This window comes from Chelonia mydas, chromosome 9 (assembly GCF_015237465.2).
Source record: "Chelonia mydas isolate rCheMyd1 chromosome 9, rCheMyd1.pri.v2, whole genome shotgun sequence".
NCBI classification, from domain to species: domain Eukaryota; kingdom Metazoa; phylum Chordata; order Testudines; family Cheloniidae; genus Chelonia; species Chelonia mydas.
The window spans coordinates 65,251,768-65,268,603 of NC_057855.1; the positions used below are offsets into that span (position 1 = coordinate 65,251,768).

General features: G+C 42.7%; 1 long non-coding RNA gene across 1 annotated transcript; it reads right to left on the bottom strand.

The window, feature by feature from the left end:
* Window positions 1-1,710: 1,710 nt before the first annotated feature.
* On the bottom strand, window positions 1,711-16,255 carry LOC122461730. The gene is made up of 3 exons (XR_006283866.1): window positions 16,168-16,255; window positions 1,958-2,023; window positions 1,711-1,834 (listed from the first exon to the last, which is right to left on the bottom strand). It is a non-coding gene; the product is annotated as an uncharacterized LOC122461730 (long non-coding RNA).
* Between the last annotated feature and the right edge of the window lie 581 nt (window positions 16,256-16,836).

Consider the following 16,836-nt stretch of genomic DNA (forward strand, 5'->3'; position numbering starts at 1 on the left):
GGATACTGAATCATTATGAAACTCACAAGCACATTTTCATTGGCTCATAGGATTGCCAAGTGCCAGGTTTTTACCCGGACAGTCTTATTTTAATGTCACATTTTGTGTTGGGGGAGGGTGACATTACCCAAAATTTTCATGTGGTCATTTTTTTTTAAAGAAGTTAAAATATAAATCAATCAATCATGCTCTTAGTAAAAAGTCAATCTTTTTCACCACTCCCAATCCCCTTCAGCTTTAAACTTGCTCCAGATTTGAGAGCTACATTAAGCTTCACAATTTTTCACTCTTCAAGGTGTTTGTTCTTCATTGTGTGATACTTTTTTAAGAAACAAAGAAATTAAAATAATTGATTGAGAAGCCCCTGTGCAGCCAAGGCAACAGGACAAAACAAAGCAGCACACGCTGCTCGATAGATTGACTGTTCAGATGAAAAAGCAGGTGAGTATTAGGGATCTCAAAGCTACACTGAATTCTACAAATAAATCTTTGAAGATATAGAATTCCTGGGATGTGGTGGCAGGTACAGTGGCAGGAATAGGTAGGCAACTGTATCTGCACATGACACAGGGTGAACACCCCGCTTCCATGGAACACATCTGGTTTTGGAAGAATGCCAAAAAGGAACTAACAAAGACTTGAAAAAGAGGGAAAGTTGAGGCAGTAGAAAATTAGAAAGATGCATGGCTGTGCCTGGCAATTTATATAAATGTTTTATACATTATAAAATGTTTAAAAACAAAAAGGAGGAAGATTTAGGAAATTAGATCTGTTACTTGGAAATAGACCATAAACAACATAACATTGCTGGTAGAAAACCTTGCCAAGTTTGATGTACTTTTAGCTTTATTTCTCTCCACTACAGATGCAATTTGCTACTACCCTGTCTTCTATAATTCTCTATGCAGGGCAAATCTTGGAATCATAAAATCGTAGTACTGGAAGGGACTGTGGGAGGTCATCTAGTCCAGTCTTCTGCACTCAAAGCAGGACTAAGTATTATCTAGACCATCCCTGACAGGTGTTTGTCTAACCTGCTCTTAAAGATCTTCAATGATGGACATTCCACAACCTCACTAGGCAATTTATTCCGGTGCTTAACTACTTTAACAGTAGGAAGTTTTTCCTAATGCCAAACCTAAACCGCCCTAGTTGCAATTTAAGCCCATTGCTTCTTGTCCTATCCTCAGAGGTTAAGCAGAACAAGTTTTCTCTCTCTTCCTTGTAACTGAGGGCCAAATCCTGCATTCCTCCTCCTCTTCCTAACGAGACCATGGCCCTCAGTTTTCCTGTCTTTACTCAGGCAAGGATGTTAGATGGTTTCACTGCATGGTTGTTTGGCTTCACCCCCAAGAGGAGGCAGGGTGAACTGAAAGATTGCTGTGCTTTTCACTAGCCCATTGGGTCTCTTTCTTTTAAAGTGTTATGAGACTATGCTGGTCATTATTTTTCCAGTAACAAGGACAGCATTGACAGAGCAAAGATTTTACTCCTCTACTGTAGAATCCATCACGTTTTGTAACTGTAGGGACTGTTCGTTGGATTCAGCAGAACTGCACTCAGCAGGAATCAAAGGGGTGGGGCAGAACGGTGACACAAAGCCATCTTGCCACTGCCCCAGATTGTGGGGCCAGCTATAAGATACAAATGCAGTAATAGCCCTGTAAGGACCATTGTGCTGGCTGAGTATTGCCAAGATCACAGTGCACTCTGTACATATTCTGAGTCCATCTTCGACATGTACGCTATGCCAGGAGAACTGGGAGCAGGTAGCATAGAGGCAGCTGTTACATTTTGGGTGTGGAGTCCTTAGCGCCCTGTTCAGTTTTAAGGCCTGAAAGAGAAATAAAGAACCAGACTTTAATTAAGGGTATGTCTACACAGTAAAACAACAACAACAAAAAGCCTGTGGCAGTGAGTCTTAGAGCACATTAGGGAGGAATAAATGGTTACTAACCTTTGGTAACTGTTGTTCTTGAAGATACGTTGTACATGTCCATTCCAGTCTTGGTGTGCATGAGCCCTGCAAACAGTAAATGTAATTTTTTACCCTCAGTGGTACCCATCAGGGTGGCTCGAGTGCCTTCTGCTGTCTTGCACCCCTGCATGCTGGTATAAAGGCCTAGCTACCCCTGAGCTCCCTCAGTTCCTTCTTGCTGGACAACTCTGATGCAAAGGGGTAGGCGGGTGGGTCGTGAAATGGACATGTGCAGCACATCATGTGTATATCTCCTTTTGGGGACAGAAACTATTGAATAACTATAAAAAACAATGTCACGTGAGTTATAAATCCCTGACCATGCATTTAATAATAAAGAACTAGAGGTAAGCAAATCAGATCCTTGGGTCTGTAGTTAAATTCAAGATTGAAGAGTCTCCACACCACTTTCCCAAGATAAGTACAGAAAGCCCAAAAGAGAGAGGCAGTATCTTAAGTTATAGGGTGAAAATTGACTATGCACAATAACCTCTTCTGAAAAAGAGGAAATGGGTTTCAACTGCAGTTTATTTTAATTTCTTCAATCTGTTCTAGATTTTTTGGGGGGAGACCACACCCTGCTTTCTGTAGTCCAGGCCCAACAGCTTGTTGGGCTCTTCTTATTTTAGATAAGTTTAGTGCAGCCAGTGTTGGATTTCCCTTTAGCTGAATTGGCAGTGTTATGGATATCCAAATACAATTTGGATATTGGCTGCATTGGGTTACAAGTGGTGTAAATGGGAGAGATATTTGAACCCACCCTGCAGTCTCTGCTCAAACAACCCCAACCCATGTTATGTTTGATTAACGTCTGCAGTATTTACTCCTGCCGAGAGATGCCTGCTGGCAGTATCTAGTTACCATAGTTTGCAGCAACACTGGAGCGTATCGTGGACACATAATTATCACCCAGTCCTTCACAATTACATTTTCACCCACTTTTCTGGGTTAGTGGCAATGCAGTTGTCTGTACAGTATGGAATGCCTTGTTCAAAGCTAGAATTTTACTGTAAGTGAGCACTTTAAAATAGAACCACTCTTGATCTTTACATGGCATCTATATCATCTTCTGGTGGTACCAGTAGCAACTTTAACTTTTATTGTCCTTTGTTTAGATGTGCTGAATAGGAAAGGAAGAATATCAAGAAAAATAGATGTAAAGCACAGTCATTAAAATCAGGTTTTTAGTCATAAAATGTGCAGGAATGTTAGCTATTTCAGTTGATTGTAATAATAATGGACCAACATACCAGACAGGTGGAAGTGCTTGAGGGCCATTGAACACAGAATTTTCCTAAAGTATCACAATTACAGAAACACCTGTGCTATATAACCTTGTGCTGATTCACCATAAAAATATGCAGTGGTTTTAAGTATCTTCTAAAACTGTGATTTCTTACCTGGCATGAAATGGCTTAATGGATACACAGTGAACTTAAAGGGACTGTGTCCAGTTTTTTGGGAGCTACGTTTGCCTAAAATTGTTACAACTGTGGGAATGTCCTCTAAATTATTTGTCTATATGTCTCTGTATATCTCTGCACAGTGGTTGCAATTAAAATCTTTGAAACTGCTATTGCCATATCCACTATAGTTAAGGACAAATATAGGGGATACCACAGCAATACGAGTTAGGCAAATGACAAAATTGGAAAGATTTTTGTAGACATCATTTGTATGTATCCACCCACACCAATAAAATAGCCAGTGCATAAGTTAGCCCCCAGGAAGAGGAGGGGAACACAAGACAGAGTTGCACTGATGTAATGGATGTTAGAGATACTCACAGCACCAAAGGCAGCCATATTGGCTTATGCACCACAGGAAACCGGAAATCAATATTTACCAAATGGAGAGAGAAAATAAAAAGGGACAATAAGCTGACAGAGATATTTGCTGTTTTCAAAATCCTAGTGGGACATTACAAAGAAGAGAGATTAAAAGTTTTAAAGTGTATTTGGCAGTGTTGTTTTAGAAGGTTATTAATAAGGTAAACATGCTAGTTCAATACGTCTTGAAGGACTATTAAAAGACTTTTGGCCAGAGTCCACCTCTTAAGAGGAGCAGCAAAGCAGGTGCTGTTCTGCATTCTATCTTGAACTAGCATATTTCCTTATGCTTTTTCCAGTCTCATTTTACATAGCCCAAGTAATGGGATTTGTACCATTTTCCTGTTGAGAGATGTTCTGCCTGTAAATAGAGAAAATTCAGCGAGTGCTGAAGATTAACAGAACAAAACAAAACAATGGAAAGTTGCGCTTTCCTACTGATGGAGACATCCAGACCCGTCACACTGAGTGAAGCAGTTCTAGTCTACTTCACAGGGCATCCTCCTTTATAAGAGCAACAGCTCTTTCTCCCTTTGATAAAATATCTTAATACAAAACATAGGAGGATACAAAAAATACTAGGTATTGATGTCAGAATTGAAAGCAGGAATAGAAAGGGAACATGTGCCTATTTGAATTTTGATTATTTTAAAGCTCATTTCGTTTCCAGTTGCATTTTAAAAAAATCTTATTGGGAGTAGTATGTAAGTGAGTGGGTTTGAGTTTCTTAAGGAAACTACTGCACTATAGCTCAGAGACAGCATAAATATCATGTGATGCAGCAGTTGCTATGGGTAACCACACATCTTCTCTGTAGTTTCTTTAGCCCCAAATGCCCATTCCTAATGATGTCCGTGATACCATGAAATCTTTTCATTTGACCTCCAAGGCTGACAGGATATAGGGTAAAAAGGACTATGAGGCACAGACCACTGGAATGAATGAATCCAGACCTTCATCCTTAAGAGCAGAAAAGAGAGCAACGTCTACTTTATTAAAATATGACCCCTAATGCAATACATATGAAACACGAATAAAGATTGAATGATGCAGAAAGTGAATATAGGCAGTGATGTTATTACTTTTCATGCCCACATTAACATACCGACAGTAGTCAAAAATGCATTTCCAACATTACAAAAAGATAAAAAAAAACTTTCCCTAAAGATCAAAGATCATGGGCTGAGTATAACCAGTGAAACATTTAATAGCAAATGTTGTTAGCGCAGACTAAGTGTGTATATATCTAGCTCGTTTTGGCCAGTTCCAGTGCAATATTGTTTAATGAAATTGGATGGTAAATATTTTCCATGGCCAAGAGGAAAAAGTACATTTTCAGTAAAATGCCTGGGGAATATAAGTGTGCAACTCCTTGGAGGGATTGATTTCTTAGCAGATCACAGACTGCAGCACAAAATCTCCCCAGAGTGCACCAAGAAAATCATCTTCAGTTTAGGGTATCAAATAATAGAAAATGAAATGTGATGTTACACTTGTCAAAGCAAACCAAGATGATCCATAAAAGAAGCTATTTGTTTCCATATTTTATTTATCTAATACTGTGAACATTTTAAAAAACATGGACCAAACAATAAGTCTACAAAGCTACTCTAAATGTACAGCTGAGGAGCATAGTGGAATCCTAAACTGGCACAGCTGTCTCTATCTTACCCCTCCCTAATTCCCTCTTCACCCAGCATAGGGGATATGCTGTGGGAGAAAGAGAGGGAGTGGGCATGGCCAGCGTACTGCACATTGGCAGCACCCAAAGTGTGCTAAGTACTGTACAAAAATAAAGTAAGTCACAGTCCCTAGGAAAAATCTAGGATAACTTATCCTAACTCTGATGGATCTGCAGTATATTTAATTTTATAGAATTTGAATGGCACTATATGTTACAGGGCAGTGGTGGGCAACCTGCAGCCCGTGGGCCGCTAGTTGCTCACCACTGTTATGGGGCAATGCAGACTGAAAAATGCACTGAATTTCACAGATGGAGTCTGAAAAGGTAGGGCACACTGATTATTCAAACCCTGGCATGCAGCATTGTCCTGGTTCTTACGTTTATAGAAATATGCACCATTCTTTGTATGAAAATGTTGTGCTGCGCATTCAGGAGCACACCATTTTTCAGACTAGACTACCTCTGTACTACCAGCAATCCACTGGGCCATATATCTCCAGAGATTGCATGCCAGACATGTTCCTGCTTTATGCAGCCTGGTCTTGTGCTTTATTAAAATGGAGGACAGCACCTCATTGTTAAAGTACCTCATCCTGATTATATCTTGTTAGAAACAATCGCTGTGTTAATCAGTCTGGTTTTGCTGCAGTGTGCACAGGGCCACTACACACTGCGGGGACTGAGGAGACTATTTGCACTGCAAACCCAGCACAGAAAACAAATCTAGCAATTAAGCTTGAATTGCATATTGATGCTTTTGCTGTTACAATGAAAATGAGAAAGGAACTACTGTTGAAACACCCAATTCCTGCAAGTACTGATTGCAACTCAGCAACAACTGTAGAAGGAATAATAGAGCTGGTTGCAATTTTAGGTCAAATATATAATACTGCACAGCTACAAAAATACATTAAAATAATATTTTAAGGTTGCAAAGTCAAGGACCTCAAAATTAGGAAATTCCAGAATTAAGGTTGCATGTACAACCTTAATTCTGCTCCCTTGTGCATTTGCATTGATACAATCTAATTACATGATCATATACTATCTCTTCCACAAAACTTGTGCTTTATTCAGTGCACAATTAATGAGCAGCTATTCAATATTTTGTTTTATTCTCACTGCTCAGGGTGTGATCCTATGCACTATTCAAACCCTGCTCTGAGACAAAATTAATTTTCTCACAGGTTTTTGTACGATGCTAATCACTAGTAGCTGAGTGCTTCACAAACATTAATTTAGTTTCACAACATCTTGTGAGATGAGGCGGTATTATTCCCATTTTACAGATGGGGAACTAAGGCACAGAGAGGTTAACGTCAAAAGTAGCCACTAACTTTGGGTGTCCAATCCGAGGTGCCAAGACCTAATTTTTCAGAATACTTAGCATTATATAGCACTTAATGTGGTCAAAACACAGCTCCTTTGTACTAAAGTTGCATCTACGAGTACTCATCACTTCTACAATCAGACACTACCTCCACCCCTGCCCCCCGGGTCTCAAGTTAGGCACCTAGAACATGAGGAACACACAATTAATGGCCACTTGTGAAAACTTGGGGTTAAATGATTTATCCAGCTTCACACAGGAACTCTGTGGCAGAGGGAAGGACAGAATCTCCAGGGCAGCATCCAACTCCCTTAATCATGAGACTATCTTTCTCTTCCTGCAATTTCATTACACACCTTCCAACTTCTTCAATAAATGAGACGGGGTCTGTCATAAATATAAAGGGAAGGGTAAACCCCTTTAAAATTCCTCCTGGCCAGAGGAAAAATCCTCTCACCGGTAAAGGGTTAAGAAGCTAAAGGTAACCTCGCTGGTACCTGACCAAAATGACCAACGAGGAGACAAGATACTTTCAAAAGCTGGGAGGAGAGAGAGAAACAAAGGGTCTGTGTCTGTCAGTACGCTGCTTTTGCCGGGGATAGAACAGGAATGGAATGGAGTCTTAGAACTTTTAGTAAGTAATCTAGCTAGGTATGTGTTAGATTATGATTTCTTTAAATGGCTGAGAAAATAGCTGTGCTGAATAGAATGAATATTCCTGTCTGTGTGTCTTTTTTGTAACTTAAGGTTTTGCCTAGAGGGATTCTCTATGTTTTGAATCTAATTACCCTGTAAGGTATCTACCATCCTGATTTTACAGAGGTGATTCCTTTACTTCTATTTACTTCTATTTCTATTAAAAGTCTTCTTGTAAGAAAACTGAATGCTTTTTCATTGTTCTCAGATCCAAGGGTTTGGGTCTGTGGTCACCTATGCAATTTGGTGAGGATTTTTACCAAACCTTCCCCAGGAAGTGGGGTGCAAGGGTTGGGAGGATTTGGGGGGGAAAGACGTGTCCAAACTACGTTTCCCAGTAAACCCAGTTAGAGTTTGGTGGTGGCAGTGGAGATCCAGGGACAAAGGATAAAATTAATTTGTACCTTGGGGAAGTTTTAACCTAAGCTGGTAAAAGTAAGCTTAGGAGGTTTTCATGCAGTCCCCCCATCTGTACCCTAGAGTTCAGAGTGGGGGAGGAACCTTGACATGGTGGCAGAGTGGTGGGATTAACCTGAAATCATTTTGAGATCAATTTGAGATTTTTTGAACTAGAAATACAGATTTTAAAAAGGAATTTTTTTTTTCCTTTGGGGCTGCTGGAAAGCAGCTAGTTTTTTCTCTGCTTTGGGGCCAGAGCAGAGACAAAAGGGGATTATCTTTGTGAATTGCAGGTTTTCTTTGCCTGGAGACAGGGTACTTAACTCCTGCAGGGAAATTCACAGTCTTCCAACCCAGAGTTGTTTTTTTTTCCTAAAAGTAAACGGGGGGGGGGGGGGGGTGTTCTACCCATTTGCCTGGAGACAAAAGTGGCAGGGTGTTTTTTTTTTTTTTTTAGGATTTTGATTTTTTTACAAGGAGCACCAGTTTGAAAAGGAATTTTCTTTCCTTTAGGCTGCTGGTAAGCAGGTTTCCAAATAGTTGGAGGTTTTTTGCTTTGATTTGGGGCCACAGCAGAGACAAAGGGAATTGTCTTTTTCTGTAGGCTGACACTCACTATCAGAGAATAGGTATCCTATTCCAGCACAGCAAAATTTTACAGCCAAGTTTGTTTGTTTATTTCTAAACCTCGGGTGTAAAGTTAGTTAAAAACAGAGAGGTTAGGATGACAAAATCCACGGCTCAACAAAAGCTGGAATTAGCCAGATTTCAGGCTGAGGAAAAACAAAAGGAACATGAAAGAAAGATAGAACTCATGCGGCTGGAGAAGGAGGAGAAGGAAAAAGAGAGGAAGCATGTGGAGGAGGAGAGGGAAAAAGAGAGGAAGCATGCACTGAAGATGGAGAAGGTAAAGGCTCAGCAGAATATACCAACAAACCCTAGCAATCCTTCTCCAGGTACCACTTCCCATCCCAGAAAGTTCCCCACCTACAAGGCAGGCGATGATACTGAGGCCTTCTTAGAAAACTTCAAAAGGGCCTGCCTTGGGTACAGCATCTCTACCGACCAATACATGGTAGAGCTGAGGCCGCAGCTCAGTGGACCCTTAGCTGAGGTGGCAGCTGAAATGCCTAAAGAACACATGAGCAAGTATAAACTGTTTAAATCCAAGGCAAGAGTCAGAATGGGGATAACACCCGAGCAGTCTCGTCGGAGGTTCGGAGCCCTAAGGTGGAAACCAGACGTGTCATTTACCCGACATGCCTACCACATTGTGAAACATTGGGATGCCTGGATATCAGGAGCAAGTGTTGAATCTCCAGTAAATATGCCCTTCCTAATGCAAATGGAACAATTCTTAGAGGGCGTTCCTGAGGAAATAGAAAGATACATCCTAGATGGGAAGCCCAAAACTGTAATCGAGGCAGGAGAGATTGGAGCCAGATGGGTGGAGGTGGCAGAGAAGAAGAAAGCTGGTCGCAGTTGGAGCGGAGACCAGAAGGGACAACCCCAGACCACACCCTATTACTGGGGGCCGCCCAAAGACCCACCTACCTCCCAAAGAACCCTCCAGACCCCTTATCGTCCCACCACCCCGTTCATGCAGGTCCCCACATCTGTACCCTAGAGTTCAGAGTGGGGGAGGAACCTTGACAGGGTCCTACAGGCAACAGTCTCCTTCACTACATAACCTTGACTCTTTCCCAGAGTGTGTCCATCCTTTGCCCTGAATGAAGTAAAGATCCTGTGGGAAAAAAAATCGTATGTCATTGTATAACTAATCATAATGCATATGCACAAGAGGGCAAATGAAGGTTGCATAGGCAACCTTAGTTCTAGCATTTCCTAATTTTGGGGCACTTGACTATGCAACCTTTAATAGTATTCTTTTGACGTAGTTTTTTGTGTATAATTTCCTAGGTTTTTAAAAAGGAAACTGAAGAACAAATTCCATCATTTGGCATCATATGGACACCCACTTGTCGTCTGCAGGGCTGAAACCTTTAGATCCACTCCAGAAACATCAGCCACCTGAGCTAACAGAGTGAATGATTAGTAATAGTAGGTCTATCATTCTCTATGTGAATCCAGTCTAGAGGGGGATGAGACATACTTTGCCAGTGGGTTTCACAAATATTTGCTGACAGCAGGGAAATGGTGAGTCTCTGGAATCTTGGGTTCCTTTCCAGGCTCTGGAGGCGGAGTCTTATTTAGTGGTCACAGAACTTTCCATCCATTTCCCCGAAGCTTGATGTTTTCTGTCCTGTCCCCTCCAACCTGTCCCTGTCTTTCTCTTGTTTCTTCCCCACTGCTGGCTCCTTGCTCCAGTCTCATTCTCCTTACCTAGCCAGTTCCTGACTCCAGTCCTCAGTCTTCTCATCTCTCATGCAGTCTGTTGCCCAGTCAGTCCTAGCTCTCCCCTTGCACCCTGGCTCCTTGTCAGATCTGTTTCCCATCCCACTGATTTCCAGTCTGTCTCCCCTCAGCTCCCAGTCTAAGTCCACTTGCCCAGACAGTCCTAGTTTTCCTCCCAGCCTCCAGTCCCCAGCCCTGAACCCAGCTCCTTATCCCAATCTGATCCCTCCGCCATGTACATTGGTCAAACCGGACAGTCCCAACATAATAGAATAAATGGACACAAATCGGACATCAGGAATGGTAACATACAAAAGCGAGTAGGAGAACACTTCAATCTTCCTGGACATTCTATAACAGATTTAAAAGTAGCTATACTTGAACAAAAAAACTTCAGAAACAGACTTGGAAGTGGACAGCATCCACCCTGATCAAATTGCCCCTGTCAGCACTGGTTCTCCACTTGTGAGGTAACTCCCTTCTCTTCGTGTGTCATTATATAATGCCTGCCTCTGTAATTTTCACTCCATGCATCTGAAGAAGTGGGTTTTTACCCACGAAAGCTTATATCCAAATAAATCTGTTAGTCTTTAAGGTGCCACCGGACTCCTTGTTATAATGAAAAGTGTTGGGCAACCTTAGTAATAATGCCTGTGTGTGTTTAATTTCTTTTAAAATAATCAGTTTTTAACAATACATTGATAACCTTTTTGTTTTCAATCAAAAACCCCTTCGAAAATTTCTATGAACACTTTCCAGAAAAATAGAACATTTTTCATTTTCAGTTTTTCATGGAAAATGTTTATCACTTTTCAACCTGCTCTACTGAGGAGAGGGGTATTGGGAGAATTAAGAACAGAGACACACATACTCCCTCTGAAATCCTGTTCTGTGAGAGAGGATGTTTCTTTTCATTTTCTATGTTGTGTGACCTACACCATATTGTTTACAAGGGCTACTTGTGGTAGATGGATGTCGTGTAGCTGACAACCTACAAAAACTTGATTTTTAAAAGGGTTATGAAGGAGCTGGCGACAGTGTCTTGCCCTGGGGCTATGAGCAGCCAATGCATTTGCTATGATGATAGTGTGTTTTAATTTAATATTCTATAGTGGAGCTTTCCCAGAGCTGGTGTATCGATGGAACCAAGCAAGCAAAACTGGAATTCTCACCTACTTAAAACTGCACAAGCAAGCAATCTCATTTGAATTAATATTTTACTCTTAATACATTCACTTAGTTTTGCTTGTTTGTTCTTTGAGTGATTGCACGTGTACGTTCAGCTCTTTGTGTGCTCATGCCCTGCACACAGTCATCAGAAATTTTTCCCCCAATGGTAGCCGTTGGGGCAGCTCAAGCATTTTCTGCTGCTTCGTGACCAACTGCCCCCAACCTCCCTCAGTTCGTTCTTACTGCCCAGGATGGTTGTTGGAGTCACTTGGCTTGCCTTGCCTTGCCTTAGCAAGTACTCTTAGTGTTCAGAGTAGCAGCTGTGTTCGTCTGTATTCGCAAAAAGAAAAGGAGTACCTGTGACACCTTAGAGACTCTCAGTGTGTTCATTGTAAATTAATTGCAGATAGTGTTAGTACTTAGAGAACATTTTTTCTTTTTTTGGCTCCAGTTGTTTTTTTTTTGTTTTTTTTTTTTGTTCCTGTTACTCAGTACCGAGGGTTGCCTCTGTCACTGGGCTTTAAGCCCTGCCTCTCTTGCACTAGGCTGATGCCTATGAACGATGCACACTGAAGCTGGGGAAGTTCATATTCAGGATCATTGCCAGATCTGCCAAGACTTTAAGCCTTGGACAAGGAAAGACAGAGAAGCCAGGCTAATGCTTTGCTCATGGAGGCGGCCCTAAGACCTCCGCCAGAGCCTAGTTGGTAAGTCTTGACACCAACTGCCTCAGCCTCAGTTAAGAGTGTGCCTCCTATGTTGCCTGAGTCCTGACACTGCTCACCCTCCCTAGCACCTAAGAAGAGGCAAAAGACCTCTAAGCGGACCACCGAGAGGGGGAAGGTTGCCAGCACTGAAGTCATTTAGGCAAGGGGATAAGAGTAGAGTGCAACTGAAACCTAAGAACTCTTCTCTGACACTGCAGATGCTGGCACCATTGATTCCAGCACTGAGGCAAGTGCCGTTGAGTTCAGAGCATGAGAAAGCGCCTTGTACTGACCACACCAGAAGAATCTGCAGCAGCGAGAGATCTGCTGAGCCTTTTGGTGCCAGTATCTTTGGGTGCAGTAGACTGCACTCACATTGGTGTAGTGCTCAGTACTGCATCAACCTCTGTTGCCTCAAACTGCACATCTGTCAGTACAACCAAAGGGGATACCTACAAAGTTGGCTGCGGTGCATCCTCTCTGACTTGGCACCAATCTCTGCATTGTTGGGCGCATCCCCTCCTTGATAAGTGGAGGGAGAGTTGTCCTCTGAATTAAAGATTGGCTCCTATGTTTCCCATCCTCAAAGCTGCTCTTACTACTCTCCACAAAGGCACTACTATGCTGCTAGGGAACCTTTGCCAAGAGTACCATCAAGTGGGTAGCCAGGGGTCACTGGGGCCCACCACCAGTCCAGGGGCCTTTTTGGAATCCATGGGATTTCCCCTTGGTTTCTAGGTTATACACGAGATTTTCCAGTTGTGTGTCCTTGAAGAGTCATGGGACACCTACTCACCAGGCACTGTTCCTGAGCCCAGTACTAGGCTTGATACTGAACAGCAAGATGTGGTTCAGGAGAACCCTGCTGGACAGCTCATGGTGGAAGAACAGCCTCTACTTGTGCTGGCTTTTTCTTCCTCCTGTCCTGATGAGGCAATTTAATCAGGGGTCATTTAGCCTCCTGCAGATGACTATAAGGCCCACCAAGAGCTGTTAAAGAGGGTGAATTTAAGCCTGGGGATCCAGCTGGAGGAGGTTAAAGAATCCTGCCTTGTTGACATTTTGGCCACAGCAGGCCTTTGAGAATGGCCTTACCTATTAATGAGGCAATTATGGACCCTATTAAGGCTCTTTGGCAGACCCCTTCATCCCTTTCCCCCTACCTCAAAAAGAGATTAATATAAATACTGTGGGCCTTCCCAAAGGTTTGAATACATATATTCTCATCCCCTCCCCGAGACTTTCTGGTGGTGTCGGCGGCCAATGAAAGGGAATAACAAGGGCCACAAAAAGTGATCCCTCCAAATCAAAATCTGCAAAAAACCTAGATCTGTTTGGTAGAAAAGTTTATTTTACTGGGAGGCTGAAACTCAGAATTGCCAACCAGCAAGCATTTTTGGGTCGGTATTATCTTAATGTGTGGGATTTCATTTTAAAGTTTAGAAATATGCTGCCAGGACACAAGGCAGGAGTTTTCCTTGTTAGTTGATGAGGGGAAATCTGTAGCAAGATCTTCGCTGCAGGCTGCACTGGATGCAGCAGACTTAGCCACTACAGAAGCCATGGTCCCAGCTGCCATGTGCAGGAGCTCTTGGCTGCAATCCTTGGGGCTTCCACAAGAGGTCCAACAGACTTTATAGGATCTGCCTTTTGAAGGGATTTTGCTGTTTTTGGATCAAACTGACTCTAAACTCCATGTCTTGAAGGACTCTAGGGCAACTCTAATGCCTTTGGGGTTCTACACTCCAGCCTAATCCAGAAAGTACTTCTGCCCACAGCAGATGCACCATTACTCTGCCCCTGCTCATCGGCTGGACATTCAGAGAAGGAGGAATAGGGGTTACAGACATAGACCTCCTCCTGCCTCTGCAACAATGTCTGTTCCATCTTAACACCCAGAGGGTGCTAAATAGGTGTTTTGATGGGACGCTCAAATATGCCATGTCAGTTTCCAAGATCTCAGATTCCATTTTCCCCATATTGCAAAACTACATTTCCCACTTTCTCAGTGCTTGGTCCTGGATTACCTTGGACTGAAGGGTCTTAAGCACTTTGGAAGCAGCATATACCCTCCAATTTATGTCTACCCCTTCCTCCCACCTTCTCTTTCTGTCCTTCTTCAGAGACCACTCTCATGAGGACTCCTAATCCAAGAGGTTTAATCTCTCCTTGAAGTAGGAGCCACAGATTAGATTCCGTGGTGTCATAGAGGTAAGGGGTTTTATTCCTGTTATTTCTTAATCACAAAACCAAAGGGAGGTCTCAGATCAGTTTTACACCTGAGCCAGCTCAACAAATATCTCAGAAAGATAAAGTTTCACATCGTCATTCTGGCTTTCATTATTCCTCCTCCTGGATCCTAGAGATTGATATGCCACCCTTGATTTAAGAGATGCCTACTTTCATGTGGCAATTTATCAAGGTCAGAGAAAGTTTCTCATGTTCATAGTGAACCACTGTCATTACCAGTTCATTGTGCTTCCTTTTGGCCTGTCAGCAGCTCTTCAGGTTTTCACAAAATGTTTAACAGTGGTAGTGGCATTGCTGAGGAAACTAAGAGTACAGGTCTACCCTGACCTGGATGACTGGCTAGTCAAGGGCAGGTACAGGGCTCGGGTTCTCTCCAGTGTTCAAATTATCCAGTCAACCTTCAAAGGTATGTGGATCAACTTAGAAAAGTCTACCCATTGCCCAGTGCAGAGGATACAGTTTATAAGAGTAGTACTGGGCTCTACTCGAGTCAGAGCTTTCCTTGCAGACACAAGACTCCAAACAGATTGATCTCTTGTGGCAGATCTCAAGGTTCATCCAATCACAACAACTTGAAACTGTATTAGACTTCTGGGGCATATGCCTTGATGCACATATATAATCCAATGTTTTTTTGTTTTTTTTTTTACTGTGTAACTATACCCTTAATTTAAGTCTGGGTCTTTATTTCTCTTTCAGGCCTTAAAACTGAACAGGGCACTAAGGACTCCACACCCAAGATGTAACAGGCTGCACCTCAGGACTCTTCAAAGTTGGGTGGCCACTGTTTATTCACCAGGCTGCCGCCATCTGAACCCTGTGCCCTCATAGGTACTGAGATAGCTAGATTGGTGGACAGACACACTCAGTGTTTGTGTGGGCATTCCCTTTGTCTGCCTTCAGCCTTTGCTGACACTAATGATGGATGCATCTTCCTTGGAATAGGGAGATCGTCTGGGCACCCTCTGAACTCAAGGATTGTCGCCTTCGAGGGATTTCTTTTCATATAAGTGTCTGAGAGCTAAGGGCTGTCTGCCTTGCCTGCCTGGCCTTCATATTGCATGTCAAGGGGGAAAAGCCTGTTTGTTCTCACAGACAACACCGCAGTGATGTTTTACCGCAACAGGCAGGGGGGAGCTCATTCTTCCCTGCTTTGTCAGGAAGCAATTCACCTATGGAATTTTTGCATTGCCAATTCAATCAGTCTCTAAGTCTCTTATCTTCTGTGGGTGCAGAAGCAGGTGGAAGACCGCCTCCGCAGATCATTTACAAGTCACTAGGAGTGTTCTCTCTGGCTGGATGTAGCCACATGATTTTTCCAACAGTGGAGGACTTTCCAGATAGACCTATTTGCAAACAAGGCCAACAGGAAATGCCAACAGATTTGCTCCCTACAAGGAACTGGTCCCAATTCCTTCACAGATGGCTTCCTGTTCCCCTGGACGAACAAGCTCTACTCTGCTTTTCCCTTGGTCCCATTCCTACACAGAACTCTGCTAAAGATCAGGTGGGACCAGGCCTCAGTTACATTAATAGCCTCAGTGTGGCATCAACCGCACTGGTTTTCTGCTCTATTGGATCTGTCACTGACAGCTCTGATTTTGCTCCCAACCTGATCTCCCAAGATTACAGTTGGCTGCTCCATCCAAACCAAAACTTCATTTAATGGCCTGGAGGCTCCATGGCTAAATCCTAGGGAGGAATCTTGTTTGGAGCAAGTTTGCCGTGTCTTGTTAAATAGTAGAAAGCCATCTACCAGAGCTGCTTACGTGTCAAAATGGATGCATTTTTCCATCTGGTCTCATCGGTCTGGGATCTTGGCAATGCAGTCCTCTATTCAACATACTCTGGAATATCTGTTGCACCTGAAAGAAGCAAGGGTTAGTGATTTCTTCTATAATGGTCCACCTGGCAGCAATATCAGCTTTCCATCCCCATATGGACAACTGCTTTATATTTTCCAATGATATGACAATCAGATTCGTGAAGGGCCTGGAAAGGTTGTACCTTCAAATAAGGGAATGTATCTTCTATGGGACTTGAACCTAGTTTTGTCAAAGCTCAGGGGGCCACCATTTGAGCCTCTAGTAATGTGTTCCTTACTGCACCTCTCTCTAAAGGTGGCTTTCCTTGTAGCTATTACTTTGGCCAGGAAGGTAGCTGAACTGTGTGTTCTGACATCCAAACTGCCTTATAAAATCCTTTTTAAGGTTAAGATCTACTTGCACTTCGTCTGAGATTTCTTTCTAAAGTGGTATCTAATGTTCATGTTAAGCAGTCAATTTACCTATCTACGTTTTACCCAAAACCACTCGCCAATAGAGAGGAACAACGTCTGCACACCTTGGATGACAGAAGAGTATTGGCATTCTACGCAGACAGGACTAAACAGTTTTGTTTGTCGACTCAACCATTTGTGGCTATAGCAGATAGAATGA